General features: G+C 46.4%; 1 protein-coding gene across 3 annotated transcripts in view; it reads left to right on the plus strand.

The window, feature by feature from the left end:
• Positions 1–17,033, plus strand: part of MED10 (mediator complex subunit 10) — a 135,910-nt gene that overhangs the window by 61,514 nt on the left and 57,363 nt on the right. For 2 of the 3 annotated variants that reach the window (XR_003612213.2, XR_003612215.2), the window contains exons 7-8: positions 2,887–3,018; positions 3,823–3,932. The gene's annotated coding sequence lies outside the window, so the exon portion shown is untranslated. Of the gene's footprint in view, positions 1–2,886; positions 3,019–3,822; positions 3,933–12,364; positions 12,465–17,033 lie in introns of those variants that run through there. The other variant, XR_003612214.2, reaches the window with a different exon arrangement.

The raw sequence follows: 17,033 nt of genomic DNA on the forward strand, positions 1-17,033 counted from the left end.
GCAAAGGAAATTTGCTCACTGTGCTCTAAGGGAGATGCCTCTATTCAGTATCCCCAGGGATATTTCTCCAGGGTGACCTCAACTGACATCCTTGGTCCTCATTATTATTAATTACAGTGTCTCTGATAGGTTGTTGGACATCTGGAGCATTTGCCATCCATAGCAGAGGTGAAACGGTGTGTGGTTCACCTCCCCAGGAGTGTGTTCCCAAGGCCAGACACCACTTTGTTTTGTTTTGTATTGTTTTACTTTAAGAGTTCAGTGTTTCTTTCTTTAAATCATTTGTACCTGCCCTATAAACACTTTAATGAGCATATGCCTTTTCTTTTAACATCGCTTTTTCTTCAACTTAGCAAAAATCAATTTCCCCTTCACCCATTGTCCCCCTCCCCAACATATGAAACAAAACCCAGTAACAGGCCTTGGCTTTGCAAACAGCAGGATGAGTGATGGAGCCGCCATTACTGGGGTGGGGGTGGGGCTAGGGCTAGTTCTCAACCAGCTTTTCTGCTTCTGAAATTTCAGTAGAAAGTAGCTTTTGACATAGACCAAAAGTTCTGAGGGTATACATCTACTCTTATTTTCATTTCTATAGTGGTGAATCATGATAATATTCAAGATCTATAACATGGCTTTTTGAGCATTGTGATCATAGGAATAAAAACTGTTTTCACTCTTTTACTTTTGATGTAAAAACATCAGTACATCATAGTAGCTATACTTAGCCTTCAAAGCACTCTGAACGTCCAACCATTTTCATTAGCATAGAAAATTATATTTATTTCATGTAGAATCATAACCATTAACTTATTTGATCCAAGAATCCCTATCATGGATTGGCCAGACATAAATATTTAATTACCTCTGATGTTTGCTACAAGGGAAAACTTCAGGTAGATAAGTTCTATTTCCATTTGCCGTTCTATCTTTTTATTGATCGTTTGGAAGGATTTTGGAACGGATCAGCAGTGTTAATGCGCGAAGAACGTGTTTCTTCCTGAATCCGACACCCTGGTGTGGAATGTAAGAGTTATGAGCTCAAGCATAAGAATATAGCAGTTAAAATGCTCACCCATGCCACCCTTGCCTTCCCCACCCTCCTTCTTCCCTGGGTTGTTGGAATAGTGCTGAGATGCTCCCTTCCAGCTCATTCTCCAGGCTTCTGGGAGATCCCTGATCTCAAAGTGCCCCTCTGACCACATGTGGTTCCTCCCCAGGATTATAATAGCTCACTTATTTACAATGGTTCTTTCCAAAATCCTTAGCTTGTAACTCAAGGGCACCCATGCTCCCACCCACTTGGTCTCTGAACTTCCTCACACACCTGGGCGTGTCCTCACCCACCTGGGTGCCTTGGACAGCACCCAGTGCTCACTTCCAGCCACCTCAATCTGGTGTGGAATCCTACTGATTCCCTGGGAGTCCGTTCAGTGCCTTCTTCGATACGTCCCCAGTGATGCCACACCATATACACTAGGCCAGCTCATTCTCCATGGAATCTCCATGGTTATTTTGTTGCATTTCCTCACCTCCCTACCATTTTGTACATCCGGATCTATTTATCCATATCTGTATCTATGTCTACCCATATATATGTATTGTATGTATATAGTATAGGATATTATATGCATAGAGTAACTTTTCAAAGTCTGTGAGCTCAGAGCTCTGGACATTACCTAGAGTGGCCATATGTTATGGGCTGAATTGTGTCCTCCCCAAATTCATATGGTGGAGCCTTAACCACCACTGTCATTGTATTTGGAGATAGGGCTTTTAGGACACAATTAACTTTAAATGAGGTCATAAGGGTGGGGTCCTAATCCAATAAAATTGGTGGCCTTATAAGAAGAGGAGGAGGGGCCTGGGTGGCTCTGTCGGTTAAGTGGCCAACTCTTGGTTTCGGCTCAGGTCATGATCTCAGGGTTGTGGGATCGAGCTCTGAGCTCAGCGGATGGTCCACTTAATTTCTCTCCTTCTCCCTCTGCACCCCCCCAAATAATAAATAAACAAATAAATCTTAAAATAAAGGAAGAGGAGGAGAAAGTGCTCTTTGTTTCTCTCCCCACACCGATACACCAAGGAAAGGCCATGTGAGGACACAGTAAGGAGGTGGCCATCTGTAAGCCAACAAGAGATCCCTGGCCACACCCAACCACGCCGGCACCCTGGTCTCAGACTCCCAGCCTCCAGAACTGTGAGAGGTAAATCTCTGTTGTTCTGGTCTGTGGTATTTGTTATGGTTGCCTGAGCTGACTAATATACTATCCATGGTAAAAATCATTCAACGTTCATTCAACAAGTGAGGGCTCCGTGCACTTGGGGGGAAGCCATTTATTCCCACAATTAGATTTTGGAAGCAACAATAGTGCTGAGACACAGTTTCTGAATTTCCTATTAATGTTTCTTTTGTGTGGACGAGTTTGACCTTTAGCCATCACAGGCTCACGAATTGCTCAGAATCACAAGGTCTGTAATTAAGCTGTGACAATAATTCAAAGGATTTCTTTTTCTGCTCTAGCTCTATCCATCTGATTACATTGTAACCAATATTTGCTGCCGTCTCTGTGGACAAAATTTGTTCATAAACTACAAAGAACTTGCACAGCCATGGAAGAAATCAACTTGTTAAATGGGCCATGTTTTTTCTCCCTAAGCAAAGGGAGCCTGTAAAACGCTGTTGTGCTGGAAAAAAAAAAAAAAAAAGAAAAGAAAGAAAGAAAGAAAAGAAAGGAAGAGGGGGGAGGGGGCAGGGACCTCTAGACTCTGAAGAAACTTTCTTGGAAACTAAGTTCCCAGACCATTCGTGTGACATCCTCCCCTGCACAGGGCTTATTTTAATAGGGGGCATGATCGTGTAACACTCTCCCTCTTGGAACATTTTTCAAGCACCTGTCGGTGAGGAGGAACAGCTCCATCAGCAAAGGCACACACACGAATCCATTGGAATTGACCCATTCTGAAGGCAGAGAAGTTGGCCATCAGCAGATACCAGTAGCAAGGCCGGATGTAACGCCCCGGGTATGCTGCTTACCTGTGGGGCTGAGTTACACCCTCTGCATTGAAGAGCTAGACATAGGTGCTTGCTTATGTTGTCTGTCTGTGTCATCAAATGAAACGGGGATGCAGGGGCACCTGGGTGGCTCAGTCGGTTAAGCGTCTGCCTTCAGCTCGAGTCATGATCCTAGGGTCCTGGGATTGAGCCCCACGTCAGGTTCCCTGCTCAGCGGGGCGCCTGCTTCTCCCTTTCCTCCCTGCTCATGCTCTATCTTGCTATCTCTCTCTCTCTCTCCCAAATAAATAAATACATAAAATCTTAAAAAAAATGAAAGGGGAATGCAAATTTTTCCACAGTTCTTTAGCCGAAACGAGTGGCGTGCGACCATAATCATGCAGCAAGGAGTGGGTCACCCCGGGGTCTCCACCCAGAGGGCACCAGGTGTCCTGTACAAAGGGAGTGGCAATAGTACTGTAAGCTTCCATACCTCTCTGCCTTCAGTGCCCTGACTCCTTGTAAGCCTCTCCTTCTATTGCTCTCACCCATCCCGGGAAATGCCACCCTGCATCAATGCCACCGTCTGCCATAGGAGGCCCCGTGTATTCTGGGTAACTAAGGGAAAATACGTACCAGCTTTATAAATAGAATATTGCATTTTGTCTATTGGGACTCCATAGGAGCTGGGAAAATTCATCTCTGGTTTGGCTTCAAAAAGAACATTCTGAAATTCTTTCTTAAGAATTCTTTCACTTTCTAAAAGAAAGAGAACTCCCCCTTCCACCACTGCAACATGTCACAGTCTCTTCCCCACTTCCGTTCCTTCCCAGTGTCCCAGCAACCTACATCTGACGCCACCAGGTCCCGGAGACACAAGGAGATGCGGAAGACTCAGCTGGTTCCCGGAACCTTCTGTCTTCATCATGATGTGTTTGCTCTGGTATGTCTTGGTCTTTGTCATTCTCTGCCCATGTGCACCATGTGTTTCTGGCATGATCCAACATTTCAGCACAGATGCAATTGCTCAGCATCCACTAAATGGTCAGTATCTGCTGACTGGAAAAATATCATTGCTTAGATAATGAATAATGTTGAGGGGCAAAGTGAAGCTAACATATTCTTGGACAAAAGTGAACGCAGGTTATTGACTGAATAGAAAAGGAAATACAGGGTCCTGGGCGGAAAATGGGAAATGAGAACAGCTTTAATCCAGGCACACACACACACACACACACACACACACAGCCTCACTAGAGTCTGGGACTGCCATGCAATTTGCCTGAAGGACAGTTACCAACACCTTTGTCCTTATTCCTGCGTCTGAGTGATTGGGTGCTGTTGGTGGTGCTGAGGCACTGAGGGTGATGTGTGGAGGTGCCATGCATGGTACTCCTCAGACATCCCTCTTTCTCAAAACGTCTCCTTGGCCTGTGTGTGGAGAGCTCCAGAGATGAGAGGTTCATTTCTCTGTGCTTCATTGGTCTTCTGTCTCATGCAGCAGCTTTCTCCCAGAGCTCCCTAAAATACCTGACAGGCACCGCCCTCTCGTTAGGAGGAATTATGAAATCTGGCGTAGAGTGAGCTTCTGAGCTTGGCAAGGAAAGGAGAGACAGGCCCTCAGCGAGCCTCTGCCCCTCCCTCAGGACATTGGATTAAGAACTGCTCACAATCCCTCAAACCAGCTAAACACAACTCTGAGATCTTCCTGGGAAAATACAAAATCATTCAAATGGCTTTTGAATGTTACGCAGGACTTTCCTTTCCTCTGAAGTTATTTCTTTCAGGCAGAGAATGATTTTGTTAGCATCTTGGGAGAAAGAGCAGATGGAAGTGGCTAGATTAAAGCCCCTCTGTGTAAGCAAAATAATTTACAGCAACACTGGAATAGCTTTATTCTTTCTCTGAATACGGGAGGAATAAATCACGAGGTTGTCAATTTGGAAAGTGGCAGGATAGCTGTGACTCCAGCAGCATTGTCATTTTTGGGGCTCCCAGAGATGTGCGCCTGAGGCCGGGGGGGGCATGTGGTGGGCTTTCCCGTCTGGGTGGTGGGCCGCCTGCTCAAGTGACAGGATGTTTTCTCCAAGCTCCCAATGAAGAGCCGCGAGTCAATGTGCGAGTGCTAGCTTGGCGTTTCCTCAAGACCCACCATGAGTTTCTATCTACGGGTCACAAGCAGAGGGGAACAGAATCCCAGAGAGACGCGCTTGAGTTCTACAAACCTCCAGTTGACTCGCCGCAGAGCGGTCACCTTTTGATTTAGGAAAGTGGCTGCCCAGGTAGATGAGCCCGTGAGGGTGGTGGCTGGGAGCCCCAGCATGCCGAGGCACTGAGCCATTTTCATGCCATTTGATCGAGCATAATCCCTTCCTGGGGCTTCAGGTGGTGCGAGTTCTGATCAGCCAAAGTGCTCCGGGTGATTTCATCATTTCAAATTGAACTGTCCCTTGTCTCTTTATAAGATTTTCTTGTTATTTTTAACTACAGAGCAGGTCAGGCTGTTTTGTTATGTTTTGTTTTGTTTTGGAAATAGCATCTGAAGCAATGGGCAGTGGGAAGGAAAGGCGAGTAATGAGCTGTCTGTCAGGGAGGTGCCCTGGTTGAGAACCTGTTTTCAAGCACGGGGGCGAGGGAAATCTAGTTCACGCTTCTTGCTGCTGCTGGAGTGGGTGACAGATGCTGGTAAAGGGAACACTTAGGGGCAGGTGTGGGCTGAGGTGGTCCAGCTGTGTCCCTGGGTCTGTTTCCGGGTTGAGGGAGGCCATGGTAGCCAGCCTTCCTGGAGCTCCGTCCTCAAGGTGTCTACTTTTCCCGTCCTGGGGGAACAAAGAAGGGGGGGGGATGGGGACAATGCCCATCAGAGCAAATCCGGGCCATCTCAGGCTCAGGCCTCTTGGTGGGTCACCATCCTGTCCAGTAGAGTAAAACTCATACCTCATTAAACACGGACGTTCACCCTCCGACCGGGGCAGGTGAGACAAGCGGAATAGTATTTGGAAATCTTACCTGACACGTTTTTTCCTTGTAATTCTCTCTCACCCTGTGATTCTTCTGCCATTAGTCTGGACAGTGAGACCAAGGCTCATGGTCTCGGGAACAGAGGACACATAGATTTACATTTGTGGCTTTGTGCTCAGAAATGGTCTCGGGGAATTCTAGCTTTAGATTGCAAGAGGTTGCAAGGACAGGGACGTATTTTATGTGTTTACTTGTTTATTGGGTTTTGGGTTTTGGACGCCAAATCTTGGCTGTCACTATTAAGAGTGACGTCGAGAAGACTCAGAGCGTCAAGGCTGTGCCATCTACCATAAAGACGGCAGGAGTCAGGGGGTGTGAGAGCAGTTCCCCTGCATGGAGAAGGCCCAGACCTTAAGGCCTAAGGGACATTGGCAGGCACAGCGGAGGGAGCTGGACCTGACGAGAGCACCTGACCCCACCCCCTGAAGGGGAAGTCCCCGTTGGAGAAGGGCTCCAAGAGCCTCTCATTGATGTGGCACAACCACCACTGAGCAAGGCAGATCTAAGCAGAAACAGGTGACATCATGCCCCCTACCCCTGACTCAGCTCTCAAGACCTCAAATGGGCACAGAGGAGAGCTTGAAGTTTACCCACAAACATCTGTCACCTCGGGAGAGACACAGGTACTGATGGAGAATGGCCAGGATCAGGCATTCGGGCCTCAGGACCAGAGGCCATGGGAGCACCCATGAGGGAACACCTGCTGAAGCAGGAGCACAGGAGAGGGAGCTGTGGAGGGCACGGGAGCATCACTGGATGCTCCCACCACGGTGCAGAAGGCACTCTGCTACGGACACCTGCCAGGAAACAAAATAGTCACAGACCAAACAAATTATCCTTCTTCCTTGGCACCATGATGTCATTCCATAAGTTCATCTGAGCCCAGGTGTCACTCACATGGGAAGGAAAGGGATGTGGGTGGAATGAGGTGGATGGGGGGTGGACTACACAGGTGCTCTGGACAGAGTGTAAAGTCAGTGGAAGTCCATGATGGAGCCAGAACCATTCACTTTTGAGCTTCCAAGTTTGTGACCACAAATATTGAACTTACTGCATTATGAATTGACACACAACTACTTTATCTGCCATCGGACAAAATTTTCAATCGACACTAGAGTCTTCCAGTTGAGTCTTGCGGGAGAATTATCGATTAGTTTGATGTAGGATACGTTTGCCTCAAGCGTACTCACCGTGGACATCAGTGGTGCTCGGCTCAAGGAAAAGCAAGCGTGACTCTCAGTGGCTGTGTGGCACTAACCAAGCTGTAGCAACACACGTCTGTGGTGTCCGAGGCAGACGTTCGAGTACCAGAGGGCTTTGGCTGTGGAGAGTGGGGACGGCCACTAGTCTTCTGGAAGCAGCCCTGCAGGCTTGACAGACGCCCCCTTTGCCTTCAGGGCCCCACCAACCACAGGGCCCCATCCTTATTGATTGAAGACAGTGGCCTTGTCTCCTGCTAGCTACCCACCCCTCCCCAGGGCTGCTCTACCTGCTTCCCGTGGTCGGCTTTGGTCCCATTCACACACCTGGGGATGTCAGCTAAGCCCTCCCCTTGGCTGCCAGTTGGGCTGGCTGGACCTCTGTGTTCTGGGGGATACTCTAGGCTCCCCTGCTCTTCCTAATTGACTCAGTGCTTTCTTCTTGCCCTTTTCTGGCTTGCATGGCCCTGTCTGGTGTCAAAGCGCTGGCCTCCCATCCACTCTGTTCCTTTGCAGCCTGAACGCTGGTTCTGACAATAATCCTGGCTCAGGGCCTGGAAAAAAATCATCGAGTCAGAACCCCAACAGAACAACTCACAAAGTTGCTTAGTGAGCATAAAATTGGAGCTGAGAGAGCTGGATATTCTTAAGGGATGTGTCCAATGTGCTGTGGTAGTAAGATACAGTGCCCTTTCCACCTCTGGGGCTATTAGCAAAAGAAGGCCTGGGAAGGGACATCTGAAATTGGGGCATCCATCCTCCCTAATAGGGCCAGAAGAGCGTGAATGAACACCTCCCTCTCCCGCCTCCTTTTACAATATTCCAGCGTTGACCCCAGGACCATGGCAGTTACAGAGTTCAAATTACAGGTTTAGGACCTCACTTCTTCCCCTTGGCATGACATCTTGAGGAGGAGCCTTAATCGCATTAGTGATGCATTCACAGATCTTGTCATTCAGCGGGTTGCTTCTGCAAAGATTTTTGCTGATGAGTGAATCTGATCCCCAGTGTCAAGTCCTGGATTTCCCAATGGAGAGTGACACTTGCTAACCCAAGTTCACAACCTGGAGGGGGACAGGTGGTCTGTTCCCCTTGGGATCACGGGCCCTGCCCCTGCCCCTCTGCCTGTTAGCTCCCAAGACAAGTGTGGCTTCCTCAGAGAGGTGGTCCCTGAGTCTTCTGACCAGGAAAGACCCTCTGATTTGACCTATACAGCATTGTCCCCTGCTCCCCATCAGAGTGCTCAGCAGTGATAATTTTACCCACATTTGGTTTTATTTGGTTAATGTGTGTATTAGTCTCCTAGGGCTGTTGTAACAAAGTACCACAAACTGTGTGGCTTAGAACAACAAAAATGTATTGTTTCACGGTTACGGAGGCCAGAAGTCTGAGATGAAGGTGGCAGCAGGGCTGTGCTCCCTCTGAAGGCACCAAGGAGGGGACTGGTCCAGGCCTCTCTCCTGGCTTCCAGTGGCCTCGGGTGTTCCTTGGCATGTAGATGCATCACTCCACCCTCTTCATAGGGCGCTTCACCTTGTCCTCTCTGTGTGCTTGTCTGTCTGTGTCCAAATCTCCCATTTTATAAGGTCACCAGTCATAGTGAATTAGGGCCCAAACCTAATGGACTTATCTTAAGTTGTCTATCTCACAGAGACCCTATTTCCAAATCAGGTCACATTCTAGGTACTGGATGTTAGGATGTCAACATAGGAATTTTTAGGGGACAGAAGTCAGCCGATAGTGTGTTGCCTCCATGAAGGCAGGGAACTTGTTTGTTGTTACTTTCAGGGTAGCCTCTGAGCCTAGCATCCTGTCTGGCACAGGGGGAGTGCCTAATAGCTATTGCTGAATGTATGATTTAAGAAAGAATGAATGAAAGCTGATTCTCTAGGATCACCCCCACTGCCCACAGGCACATGTGGCAGCCTTGAAGCAACAACTGCTCACAGGTATCTTGAGACAGCCCCAACCACACAAGAATCAGGCAGATCACCCAATCTATCCTGCCTTTTTTTTCCAGTCCCGATGTTTGAGAATCTGAACTTGTGGGAAAACGCAGTGAATTTGCTCTTTTCTCCTCACCCCCGGATTAACGAAAGGTACAGAGAAAGAGTTTGGTCCTGGTAAAGGGTAGGCTTGGCAGATTTAGCAGATAAAAATGTAGGCTGCCCAGTTAAGTGTGAGTTTCCCAAATATTGTGTAAGACCTACTTCTACTAAAAGTATTCAACATCTATTTGAAATCCAAACTTCACTGGGGACCTTGTGTTTGGTCTGGCAGCCCTGCTGTGGTTGCCATCTAGGTGGTGCATTAGATTTTTGAAAATTGCAGGAGATTCCTCTGGAAATCAGAGTAGGAAGGCAGAGGATGAGGACTCTGAGTGAGGAGAGGCAAGGAGGGCCGAGCTCCAGGTCGATCTGCTGTGGCTGAGTTCTGCCATATCAGGCTCCTCCTCGCTGGGTACAGACAGCTCGGGAGCACCTTCTCACTCACCACCTTCCCCTCTCCTTTGTCCCATGTCTCCCCCTTCTGCCTCTTCCCTGTTTCCTCTAAGGTGATGGTCTTCCTTAGACAGTAAGCAGTGTGGGCCTATATAGGGCTTACACTGGGTACTGCCTGAACAGTTGTAGGGTTTTCTGCTTGGCATGTAGCTGGCCTCCCATCAGAGGCCCCGTGCTCACTTGTGACCTCCAGGGCGTGTGCCCACGGGTACTGACCTCTCACTGGTGGTGGAAGACTGCAAATTCTCCAGACTCAAGGCTCATCTGGATCTGAATATCCTCTCTGTCTCTTCCTAGCTAGGTGACTTAGGCCTATTATAATTCTCATCTACAAAATGGCAATAACAATAGACAAATCTCATACATTGTGAGCATTAAATCCAATAGCTGAATTAAGGTGCCATGGATCTAACACATAATCAGCGTTTAAAGATATTAGCTATGGTTATCATCATCACCACCATCTCCATTATCATTAACATCACTGTCATCACCATCCCACCATCGCCATCATTCCCAACACCACCACCATCATCTCCAATATCACCACCCCACCATCACCATCATTCCCATCAACACAACCATCATCTCTAATATTACCATCATCATCATCAACATCCCCATCATCATCACCATCACCTCCATTATCACCATCACCACCCCACCACCATCATCATCATTCCTGTCATCACCACCATCATATCCAATATCACCGTCATCAGCAGCATCATCATCAACATCCCCATCATCATTGCCATCACCTCCATTATCACCATCACCATCCCACCATCACCAACACCATCCCACTACCATCATCATCATTCCTGTCATCACCACCATTGTATCCAGTATCACCATCATCAGCAGCATCATCATTAACATCCCCATCATCATCACCGTCACCTCCATTATCACCATCATCATCACCGTCCCACCATCACCAACACCATCCCAGCATCATCATTATCATCATCACCACCATTGTCATCACTGTCATAACCATCATCACCATCATCATTGTAAAATCATGTTCATTATCATCGCCATCATCATCGTTTTACCCATACTACTCATAGATACCCATATTACCCATATGCCTCCATTCCCTCAGCCCCCCTTTCCTGCCACCTGCCTCTTAGAACCTGGATTGAGTTGTTTAAATCCTTATTTCACTGTTGTGGGAGTACAGTGCTTTTGCCAACATTTTGATAAATTCTCTAGAGGCATATCTTCTCAGGGCTGCCTTTGGTCCAGCAGGAACCTGCTTCCCCTGACTAAGTTGAGTGTAGCAATTACCTTACCGGTTAGCATATGGGATCCTCCATCTGTGTAGCTTTGATCTTGACGTGAAATTCATCACTCACTGGAGCATTTCAATATGTAGATGACTTTATAGAAACTTGGGGAGTATTGAGAGTTAATATTGTATCAATGCAAACTGAATTTTCCATAGTTCTATTCACAAAGCTCCTCTCCACTCTTTCAACTCGTCCCGCACTCTTCCGCCATACCGTCTCCGATAGTCACCTTTTCTTCTTTCTTTCTTTTTCTCACTCTGGGTCTCAAATTCCTGTTCATTTCTGCTGCATCTCCTAAAGACTTCTCTCTCAAAGCCTTACATTTCTTCCAAGTAGCTTATCAAAATGTTTTCCTAAACACACTTTCGTTTCTAAAAGAGTCTGGTGCCAGCTACCCAAATGATAAAAGTTTTACTCAGCTACAGTTAGTTTGAAAGGTGCAGGGAAGAGCTTGAGCTGACTTCTTTTAAAGTACCTTCTCCCTTTTTGTCTGAAATAATTATTCTATTTAACTTTTGCTTTCAACATGTGGAACAGAGTCACGTTCATCCCAGGAAGTGAGTAGCCTCTTAAAATAAGATTCCAGAAGCATCTTTCCCGAACATGCTTAGTCCAGTTATCAACACTGCATTGTCTCTAACGTATCTAATTGTCATCATACATTTTTATTTGCACTGAATGCATGAAAAGCAATGATAAGAAAGAATCCCATCAAAAATCCTTCTCAAGACAAAGTTGGGAAAATGGAAAGATTTAAATGTGTGCTGGCTGAGGAACCAGACTCAAGGAATGGACTTCCCTGCACTAAGTGGCAGCTGAATAGGCTGCCTGGAAACTTTCCTGTGATTTAGTTCCGGGGCTCACATGTCAGCATTATTGTTGGAGATTGGATTTGCTTCTACAGGAGCAGTGAGGCTTCAGGATGCTGGCGCTGAGCCCTATCGATCTGTTTGGATGATTTTCGCTCCCCACAGCACACGCTCTCTAAGCCAAGGGATGTTCTTAAGGCTCTAGCATTAAAATCACTCATTTTGACACCTTGGAACCATCCCCCACCTTGCAGAAGTGTATCCAAGAAAAATAATTACACTTACAACTGTAAGTGGATATACCTTTGGGTCAACAGAGTTTTCCAAACTTCATTATTACTCTAATATTTTGACATTGAAGAATTGGATTCTAACATTGTGCTTAGGGTTAATGCCAAAGGACTCTAGAAAAGTTATAAATAAGGCCTTTATGGGGTAAATTTCTTTAATTAGGGAGGCTGTGTAACTCCCAGTTTGGCAGCACAGTAGATAGAGTTACGGTGAATTTTCACTCAGCATGAAATCAACCATGCCATTGCATTTCCAGTGAATGCAGTTTGACGATTCAAGCCAGCATCAGCTCTGGTCAGTGGTATTCAGCCTGTGTGACAGAGGAGGGGGACCAAGGGAGAGCATGCACTGCTGCACAGAAGGCAAGGCATTTCCTGTCTCCATCCTTCCTCTTCTCTCCTCACTGGCTTCTGCGCTGGGGCAAATTTAGGGCCTGGAAGCTGCCCTGGGGGAATGATTTGCAAGGGGCTTCCAGAAGGCTGGACCCAAAAGGGAAGGGATCAGCAGAATGTTCTCACTGAGCCCAGAAGAGGGCAGCTGTTGGGGGGTTGGGGATGCTGAGGTCAGGGGCTGGGGCCACTGCTTGTGTGCCGCTTCTCTGCCTCCTCTTGAAGCATGGGTGCTTTTCAGCACAGTGGGTGGGATGGTGCCCCCTTATCCCCCCTAAAAATTCATGGCCAACTGGAAACCTCAGAATGTGACCTTATTTGGACTAAAAGTCTTTGCAGGTGTAGCTAAGATCTCAAGATGAGATCGCCCTGGATTCAAGTCGACCCTGCATCCAATGGCAGTGTCCTTTGAACAGAGAAGAGCAAGAGACATAAACAGGGAGGAGGAGGCCCTGAGAAGACAGGCAGAGACGAGAATGATGCATCTGGAAACCAAGGCCCCCCCAAAGACTGCTGGAGACACCAGAAGCTGCAGGACAGTGTGGAACAGACTCTCCTTCAGACCCCTCAGAAAGGAACACACCTTGTTGACACATGGATTTTGGACACCTGGTTTCCAGAACGAATAGAAAATAGATTTATGTTGATTGAGCCATGCAGATGGGGAAGCCAGGGGGCAGGAGACACAGCACTCACCATCACACCCTCAATGCTCCTAGAAAGGCTCAGAGCCCATTTTGGGTCTGACTTGGGGCCACCTGGGTTTGCCACTTTCCTCTTCTCTCTCCTTTCCATGATGCGCCCACACCCCAGCACATGGCTCACCTGCTCCTCTTCACGTCTTCAGGAAATCTTCATGGTCCTGTGCACGTGCAGTGAGACATGTGTTTAGAATTACTGGTTCGATTCCATTGTGAGACTCTTGCTGAAAAAAAGGACTTCTTCATCTCTGTTAGAATAATGCACTCCTATTCAGGGTATACAGCTGAATGACCACCCTTTCCCTCATACTTCCGTGTATATTCTTTTGTGCCTCCTGAGCACCCCATGAGGTGGAATGCTTTTCATCCCTGCTTTGTAGTTGACAGTGCAGTGGGGCAAGCCTGTGGGCAAGACAATCCTGGTAAGGGGCTGAGCCGCGATGTGAGCAGAGACTGGATCCAGGGCAGGTGCTCTCTCCCCTCACACAGAACATCTCATTAATCCACAGAGCCTTTTAGAAATATCATTTCCTTGGTGATAAAATTATAAATGTTCATTATTGAAAAGTCGGAAGATATGTAAGGGTGCAAAAAGAACACAAACACCAACGCTTTTCCCATCACACAAAAAAATCATTATTAATCTTGAAATCCTTAATTTTCTTCTAGATGTCCTATTATATCTTTCCAAAGTATATACAAGGTCATTTCATATTAAGCTTATCTTTCATCCTCTCTCCCACTTTGCAGTTTGTTCTGAGCATGGTTACATTCTTCAGTACTGTTTGGAAATGCCACGGCCACACGGTCTTCATCTTGAGGGCAAACTGCAGGGCTTCCAACCCAGGGTTATACGTTCAAACTGTCTCATTTTCCCTTTCAGGAGCCATCCCATTGTGATCATTTTGTACACAAATGTTTGTCTGTGTTTTTGACTATTTTCCTGGGACGGCATCCTAGAAAGGGTCTTTTCAAAGTGTTTCCAATGGTAGCCCTGCCTCCTGGCTACCATGTCAGTGCTTCTAAGGAGTATTTATTTTTCAAAACAAGACATTAGGCGATATTATGTCTTGTGATACAGAAAGAAACTCTAGTTAGAAGAAGGCTTAGTTGATGGAAATTTCTGTTGTTGTGCCTGCTCACCATTCTCCCCCATCAAATCTGGGCAACTTGGACACTCATTTCCTCATGCTTTTGGAGAGAGCGGCTCTAGCAGGTCCGGCAGCTGAATGGATGAACAAGCTATTAGGTCCCGAGCGCTCAGAGGTCCACCCTTCCCCAGCCAGGTTGCTTCCACTGTTAGGGTGGCATAGATGTCCCTTGGTCCCTGTTTGGTGAAAGCATGGAGCTTTCTAGGGGTGAGGTCCCTGCCTACTGCATGGGAAACACACACCTCTGCATGTGATGAACTCAAAGCATCACACATGCTCCATCACTTCCACCTTTGAGATTTTCCAATAAACCCTATTTCCTGTGGCACCAAATCCTGCTAGTGGTGTGACGTGGAGCCTCCTTTGAGTGACAGGGATGGTACCTTTTGTGGAGTCTTCTCAAATGATAACGTACCAAGTAACCACATAATGTTGGGTGAGTGCTCCCAATGATGACCTGGTCCTCTGAGGATCATCTTTTGCTTTGTAACTTCCTGGGGTTGGTGGAACAACTGTTGGCTCTGGAACACCAAGACTCTCCTCGGGCTCATGGGCATGGTACCAGTGACTGGTCTGTGAGAACAGCACTGGCCGAATGAACCTGCCCCTCACTGGTGATCCATTAATTCACATAAGTGAATGCCTTCTTATTCAAGGTGCTGCATTCGGGATTTTATATACACTATTGCACTTGAATTTCAGTAACGATGATACTAAAAGTAGTCATAGTAATGAGAATTTTAAAATTACAAAGATGTGAAAATAGGAAAATAGGAATTTCTTTCCAGATAACATGATTGTGTACATAAATGGATTGTTAGAATTTATAATAAGGATGACCAGGTTGATGATGTATACATTTTTTTAAATCACTACATATAAGCCACTGAGACAGGCTGGCTGCCCATTAAGCAAACTGTTCTCTGGGATTAGGCTTCCGGAACTTCGCTGGGAATGGGCAGGGTGCTGAGGGCTTCTCCCCTCCCCCCTCCTCTTGCACACTCCCATCTCTCCCCTCCCCCTGCGGCTCTGCTCCTTTTTCTGTTTCTTTTCCCCTCCTACTCACCTTCCCTTCCCTGCCCTCCTCCTGCCCGGACGCCAGGATGCCAGTGAGCAGGGCTGGTCTAGTGCATGGCTTTAGGGGGTGATATGCAAGCTTCTGAGAGACCTCTGACCAGGGGGGGACCCTCGCACTGGGGTTAAAGCCTACTTGCCAGCGACCTGCCAACACACAGCCAAGGAGCGCTGACACAGCGAGTGGGAAACACCCAGGAACACGTGAGCCACAAACACCTTGACAGGTTCGCCTTGTTCAGGTCACCGTCTTCCCCTGAGGTTCCTGTCATGATTCGCATTCTTACATGCAAAGAAGCAAAATGTCCGCTTCAGTTTGACTTCAGTGGGGATTGCGAAGATTAGTTTTAACTAATCTTATTTACTTTGAGTTCCTCCGAGGAGTGGTTTTAACTTATACAAAAGAGCAAGAACAGGACTTCTAATTGGGATAATATTAGTGAACGGCAATGAAAGAAATCTGAGATTATGTGAATAATAATTCCATTAAAAGGGGCTTTCTATAAATACAAATCTGAAATTAGAGCTTTCTTTCTAATTCTCTTGACTTTTAAATCTTTGAATTGTACTTAAACATTATTTTATTGATGGTGGCAGGCTTTAACTTAATAATGTGCTCTTTTAAAATCACCTGTTATAGGTGCAGAGTTTTAAACAGGGCAAGTGTTCTTCAGATAATAGACCTTTATAGACATTTGAGCCTGTATCTTTGTAATAAAATGTACTTAACCCCCTAAAGTGCACAATCTTTTTATAATGTCCGTGGGGGTATTCGTAGGTATTAAATTAGCTACAAGGGGGTTTTGAAGCATTCTCTAAATGCTGTAGAAAGATATTGAGAAATGGAGAAAGATATTGAGAATTAGAAGAAAAAAAAATTAATAATACCAGATAGTCTACAAAGATTCAAGTATGGTTCATTTTTTAGTAAGTTTTCTTTGTATTTGGACTTTCCTGAGCAGAAGGAATTTGCAGGATGTTTCAGTGCTAGAGTCAAAAAGTGATTGTTTACAATTGAGCTGCTTTATGAAATTTACCCATCCATGGTGTTTTAGAGGATTTGAATTCATCTCATCTGCCTCTCTGGCAGAGGGCAAACTGATCTCCTGCACTGGATCTGGAATTTCAGCTACACACAGCCTACAGTCTTTCTGTATTTCCTGAATATAATAGGATTGTGGGGATTGTGATATAAACCTGGCTTTTGGTGTCCATTTGGGATTATCAAGAAGCTTGTTCCATTAGAAAGTAAGTTGTCCGTCATATTGATTTAAGAAGAGTAGTGATGTGTGGTGTTTTGTCCCACTGGAAGTATGAGCAATGATTTCTTATATTGTATTTTAAATTTGGGGGCACCTGGGTGGCTCAGTTGGTTGAGAGTCTGCCTTCGGCTCAGGTCATGATCTCAGGGTCCTGGGGTCGGGCCCCAAGGCAGGCTCCGTGCTCAGTGGGCAGTCTGCTTCTCCTTCTCCCTCTGTCACTCTCCGCCCCCCCCCCCACCCCGTGCTTGCTCTCTTTCTCTCAAATACATAAATAAGATCTTTAAAAACAATAAAGAATAAATTTCATCACCAAGATCACTTGCTTAAATAATAAATTCAAAATTAAGA

The sequence above is a fragment of the Eumetopias jubatus genome, unplaced genomic scaffold, assembly GCF_037043125.1.
Source record: "Eumetopias jubatus isolate StellerSeaLion01/CBP00866 unplaced genomic scaffold, mEumJub1_p1.0 scaffold_5, whole genome shotgun sequence".
Taxonomy (NCBI): Eukaryota; Metazoa; Chordata; class Mammalia; order Carnivora; family Otariidae; genus Eumetopias; species Eumetopias jubatus.